The following is a 6,546-nucleotide window of genomic DNA, read 5'->3' on the forward strand; positions in this document are numbered from 1 at the left end:
GTAGCTCAGCCACTATTTATTTTTTTAAAAATTAATTAAGCACCTATGAGGTAGAAAAAACTGAGGACATATTTAAAAAAGTAACATTCTATCTTTAGAGATCTTATACTTTAGTAAGGGGTAGAGATATTTTTGTGGTAGAGATGCCTAGGACATTACCAGTTGGAAGCTGAGGCCTTCAATCAAGTATTCATTCATTGAGGCTCATGTGAATTAAATATAAATCTAAAACATTTAGATTACGACAGACTAGTTTGATTTTGACACCAATGCTTTATTTAATATGTAAATATGTCAATGGGCTACATACACATGTATGTATATATGTGTAGGTACATGTACATGTAACTTGTAGCTAAGTCAGTCAGCCCCTGAATGCCTGGTGACTCCACAAGAGTCAGGACTACATCCAGTTGGCTCCATAAATATCAAAGTGGACATCTCTCCAGGGAAAGCTAAGGCAAGACTTGCACCTTCTGAGACTTGCTGATAGTAGTGTGTTTCCTGTGTGACCAGGCATGAAAGGACCAGTTTGGTGAAGCACCACCCACCAGACTCAGGGAGGATGCATCTACTGAATTAAAAACGTTCAAAATGGTGAAGTCTTACTTACTCCATTTTCTTCTCCATTATCTTGAAAAAAGAAGATGGCACTGAAATATGTTTTTCTTCTTTGATGTTCATTTTTCACACACACTCTGAGTGTGTTCTATGTCAAAGGCCCACTCATTTTGAGAGAAAAGAATCTGCTTCTACTTGCACTTTATTCAGATTAACAAATGCATGTAAGCAATATTTATAATACAATGTGATATATGCTGCAGGAGAAGAAAACATTGATGGAGAGGAAGCCAGAGCAGGAAACTCCTATCCAGTCTTAGGCAACCAGGAAGTGCTTCCACCAAATAGGACCAGTAAGTAATAGGACAGGGAAACAGAGGAAGTAGTGGATCCAGGAAGGGGTGCTGATATGGCAGCAGTATCCAAAGACTTAGATCACAACGCTAAATTCTCTTTGATTACCTGGAAAGTCTTTTCAAGAGGATGGGTTCAAACAAGCCCATACTGTGAAGATTAGATTAAATACCTAATTCTTCAATGCTCAGACATTGACAAACATCCACAAACATAAAAAACATCCAGAAAATCACGACCTCACCAAATTAACTAAATAAGACACCAATGACCAATTGTGGAGTAACAAGAATATGTGATCTTTCAGAAATGGAATTCAAAATAGCTGTTCTGAAGAAGCTAAATGAACTTCAAGACAACAGAGAAAAGGAATTCAGAAGCCTATTAGAGAATTTTGACAAAGAGATTGAAACATTTTTAAAACATCAAGCAGAAATTCTGGAGCTGAAAAATTCAGTTGACAAAATGAAAAACACATCAGAATTTCTCAGTATGAGAATTGATGGAGCAGAAGAAAGAATTAGACAGGCTATTTGATAATACACAACCAGAAGAGAGAAAAGAATGAAGCACACCTACAAGATCTAGAAAATAGCCTCAAAAGGATAAACCTAACAGTTATTGGTCTTGAAGATGAGGTGGAGAGACAGATGGGGTTAGGAAGTTTACTCAAAGAAATAATAACAGAGAAATTTCCAAATCTAGAGAAAGATACCAATATTCAGATACAAGGAGGTCATAGAACACCAAGCAGATTTAACCCAAACAAGACTACCTCAATACTTTTATTAATCAAGCTCCCAAAGGTCAAAGATAAAGAAAAGGTCCTAAGGGAAACAAGAAAAAAGAAAAAAATATATAAAAGAGCTCCAGTATGTCTGGCAGCAGACTTTTCAGTGGAAACTTTATAGGCCAGGAGAGAAAGGCATAACATGTGCAAAGTGTAAAGCAAAAAACCAACCCTAAATTATTACACCTTGCAAAAATATTCTTCAAACATGAAAGAGAAATGAAGACATTCCAGAGAAACAAAAGCTGAGGGTTTTCATCAACACCAGAACTGTTCTACAAGAAATACTAAAAGAAATTGTTTAATCTGAAAGAAAAGAACATTAATGAACAATGACAAAATATCTGAAATTATAAAACTCACTGGTAACAGTAAGTACACAAATACAGAATACTCCATTGTTGTAATGGTCCTGTATAAACCACTTACACCTTAAATAGGAAGACTAAAGGAAAACTCTATCAAAAATAATAAATACAACAACTTTTTAAGTTAATATGTAAAAAGATACAAATGGAAACAACAAAAATTTTAAAAGCAGGAAGAGAATGGAGGTAATGTGTAGTTTCTCTTAGATTTCTCCTGGCATCTTTGTTGTTTTTTAAGCAGAAATAAGTTGTTATTTGCTTAAAATAATTGGTTATAAAATGTTTTTCATAAGCCTCATGGTAACTTCAAATTTAAAAACCTACAACAGATACACAAAAAATAAAAATCAAGAAATTAAAACATACTAACTACCAAAGAAAATCACTTTTACACAAAGGAAGACAGGAAGGAAGAGAGGACTACAAAACAATCAGAAATCAAATAACAACATGACAGTAGTAAGTCCTTACATATCTATAATAACATTGAATGTAGATGGACTACACTCTTCAAACAAAAGACATACAGTGGCTGAATGGATGAAGAGGAAGACTCAACTAAGTATTGTCTACAAGAAACCCACTTCTCCTATAAAGACACAAAGACACTGAAAATAAAGAGAAGAAAAAACATGTTCCATGAAAATGGAAACCAAAAAAGAGTAAGAATAGCTCTACTTCTATCAGATAAAATGGATTTCAAGACCAAAACTGTAAAAAGAGACAAAGAAAGTCATTATGTAATGATAAAGAGGTCAATTCAGCAAAAGGTTATAACAATTCTATATATTTATGCACCCAACACTGGAGCACCCAGATATATAAAGCAAATATTATCAGAGCTAAAGAGAGAGATTGAGCCAATACAATCATTGTTGGAGACCTCAACACCCACTTTCAGCATTGTACAGATTATCCAGACAGTAAGTCAACAAAGAAAAATTGGACTTAATCTTTACTATGGAAAAAATGGACCTAATAGATATTTATAGAACAAGTCATACAACACTTATGGAAAACATGTTCTTCTCCTCAGCTCATGGATCATTCTCAAGGATAGACCATATGATAGGCCACAGAACAAGTTTTTAAATACTCAAAAAACATTGAAATCATATCAAATATTTTCTCTGACAACAATTGAATAAAACTAGAAATCAATAACAAGAGGAACATTGGAAACTATACAAATACATGGAAATTAAACAACATGCTCCTGAATGACCAGTGGGTCAAGGAAGAGATTAAGAAGGAAATTTAAAAATTTCAAAGCAAATGAAAATGAAAACCCAACATACCAAAAAAACTATGGGATACAGTAAAAGCAATAGTAAGAGGAAAGCTTACAGCAATAAGCACCTATATCAAAAAAGTACAAAAGCTACAAGAAAACAACATAACAATGTTATCTTAAAAGAATTGGAAAAACAAGAGCAAACGAAACCCAAAATTAGTTGAAGAAAGAAATACTAAAAATCAGAGCAGAAATAAATGAAATTGAATCAGAAACAAATGTGAAAGAACAATAAAACAAAAAGTTGGTTTTTTGAGAAGATGAAATTCACAAACTTTTAGCCAGACTAACTTAAAAAAAGAGAAAATACCCAAATAAATACAAACAGATCTAGAGCCAGGTTGTGTGATTGCTGCTAAGGTCTGCAGTAGGGTCTAAGTGGTCCACATGGGTCTGTTTTTCACTGGGTCACTGGGCAAAAGCACTGTCCTTGGGCTATGGAAAAGTGGGTCTGGAGCCGGCTCATAAGGCTGCTTCAGAGTCCGCAGTCAGGTCTGAGGTTGGCAGACCTATTACTGGGACACAGAAGAGCAGGTCTCCTCCTGGGTCTCTGGAAGGGCAGGGCTGCCTCAGGACCATGATAGAGCAGGCTTGTAGTCAAGTCACAGGACAGATTTAGACCCCACAATCAGGATGAAGGTCAGGGGTCCTGCCACCAGGGACAGAGATGGATGGGCATGTGTCCCACTAGGTCTTTGCAGGACAAGAATGCCCCCAGACTGTGACAAAGCAAGGCTTAAGCTAGGTCGCACTGCTGCTTCCAGGTGTGCAATTGATTAAAATTCAGCCAGCCTGTTACTGGGGGCATAAATGGGCATGACTCCTTTACGATCTCTTACAAAATAGGCCTGGTGGCAGGATCATGACTAAGCAAAGCTGGAGCTGAGTCCACAGGGCTGTGGGAATGTTACTGGTCTAGATTCAGGATCATGGTCAGTGAGTCTGCCACCAGGCATAGACCTGCTTTCTCAAAGCAGCAGTTCTTGGTCTTGAGCTCCATCATGGCTTTATAATCTGAGACTTGGATTCCAGAGCTCCGACAAAAGCACTTTTGCACAAGGATGGGTGCTCGATCATTGTTTCTGGAGAGGTATGTGTGCTAGGGACCTCCTAGTCCACTATCTTGACACTTTCTTCTATGCTTTTAAGTTTTAAATCAACTCACAATCTTTGAAATATTTAGCTCATTATGTAAGTGTATATGCCTGTACATGTCAAAAATAAATGTACATAAATGCATATTTACACAAAATATTTATATATAATGTGTGAAAGAGCATGATTCCATACTCATATTGAGAGGTTCCCTTAATATTAAAAAAATCAGACTCTCTGAATGTCTTAAAACAGCTGAAAATAAGGACTGCCTCCAAACAACAAAAAAGATGACTTGTGCTACCACAGTTATGGGGTTTGGGAGTGGGTGAGGCATGGCAAGTCTTAAGAGAGAAACATGGAACAAACAGACCACCTAGGCACTGAATTTCTGGTGCAATAAATTCAAATTATGCCTTTTTACATTTGTATATTACTTTTCAATGAAGCTTCTTTTTTCATCTCTATATTCCATTTAAAATCTTCCTAATACATGTATGATTTTGAAACTGCTAGACTCACTAAATTAGTATGAAAAGGGAAATTCATGATGCAGCATTATGGAAGAGGATTCAAGGTTAACAGATAACTATTACATATGTGAATTGAGGTTAGGAATCCCCTCAGGAAATTCTGTAACTACTTGTGATATTAAGAAAGAGGCACTAGGCTCTCTTCAGGGATATCCTTGTACCCCTGGCTCCCCATCTCAAAGAAAGTCTGACTATAGACAATAAAAATTCAATAAAAATTATTATGCATTAAGAGCTAATAACTGTGTTTCTCTCTTATACCCTGAGTAAAGACAAAGAGTCAGAAACAGTACCTATCATCCATGGCTTCTGTGATAAGTGTATTCAACTCACATTGCCTAATCAAAAACCAAATAGGTATATTTGAGTGTTTCTCTTTGCTTTTCCTCAAACCTTGCCATAGTTTTAAAGTTATGAACAGATCAAGAATATGGAATGCTGGGTGAGAAGGCAGTACATAATCACCTTTCGGGACGTTAGGACTCAAAATGTGCCGTAGCAAATTCCACAATGTGGCAATACACGTATTCTTTCAAAAAGAATGCAGTATCTGGGGTTTATTTTATTGTGGGTATTGACCATCCTATCAGCGACCCACTTGTACAAGAAATGCATTGTTACTGCCAGTTGCCAGATCATAAATTCTCTACACATTTTAGAATATAACTCATGGCCAAGCACAGAGAGAACACTGGGTCTTCAGGGGAAAGTCTTCATACAAATTTCAATTGGCATAAAAATAAGAATTATCTTCTATATCAAAACTGTTACAGTGTCATAAATAAATCTATGTTAACACTCCTTATGAATTAAGGAATATAATTATGTAGTCTAAATACGTTCCTACTACTAAATGGAAATTTTCTCATTTGAAAATTAATGTTTCAGCAATAATCTAGGTGAACAGCTCCCTCTGATGGGAACTTTTGACTTAGACAATCTCTGAGTTAATTAAAAGAAAAAATTACCCTAGGGAATATACCAAATGAAAGCCCTTAAGAATTATTTAAAGATCAAATTAAAATTGTTGAAATATATTAATCTAATTTTAAAAACTGAAGACAATGTTATAAAACATAATATGGAGGAAGAAAGCTTTGGTAATTATTTAGGAGTCTCTTTTCACTTCTCCTTCTCTCACTGTAAGTAGCAGTGCAGTGCCTTAGTGTTAAGAGCTAAGGGAAACAGTTCTTTCAAACAGTAGTTCACAGAGAAAAAACATTTAAGGCTCTTCCTCTTTCCTCCCCATCTTTACTCTTCTTCATTTTGGATGATAACAATGAAGATAACAGCAGCTTGAAAGCATTCTAACACCATGCCTCCTTTGTTTTTTACTGTGAATCAATGTGATTAAAAACCTTAACGAAATGGATACCAGTATAGTAAAGAACTCACACAAATAATGTCAAAAACCAAAGATCTAGAGCATAGAAACACTGCATTTAAACACCACACACACACATATACACACACACTCGCATATATAAATATACATATAATCACATATATTTTAATGAAATAGAACTAAGGGTCCAAAATAAGTCTTCAGGT

The sequence above is a fragment of the Propithecus coquereli genome, unplaced genomic scaffold, assembly GCF_000956105.1.
Source record: "Propithecus coquereli isolate 6110/MARCELLA unplaced genomic scaffold, Pcoq_1.0 Scaffold678, whole genome shotgun sequence".
Classification (NCBI taxonomy): domain Eukaryota; kingdom Metazoa; phylum Chordata; class Mammalia; order Primates; family Indriidae; genus Propithecus; species Propithecus coquereli.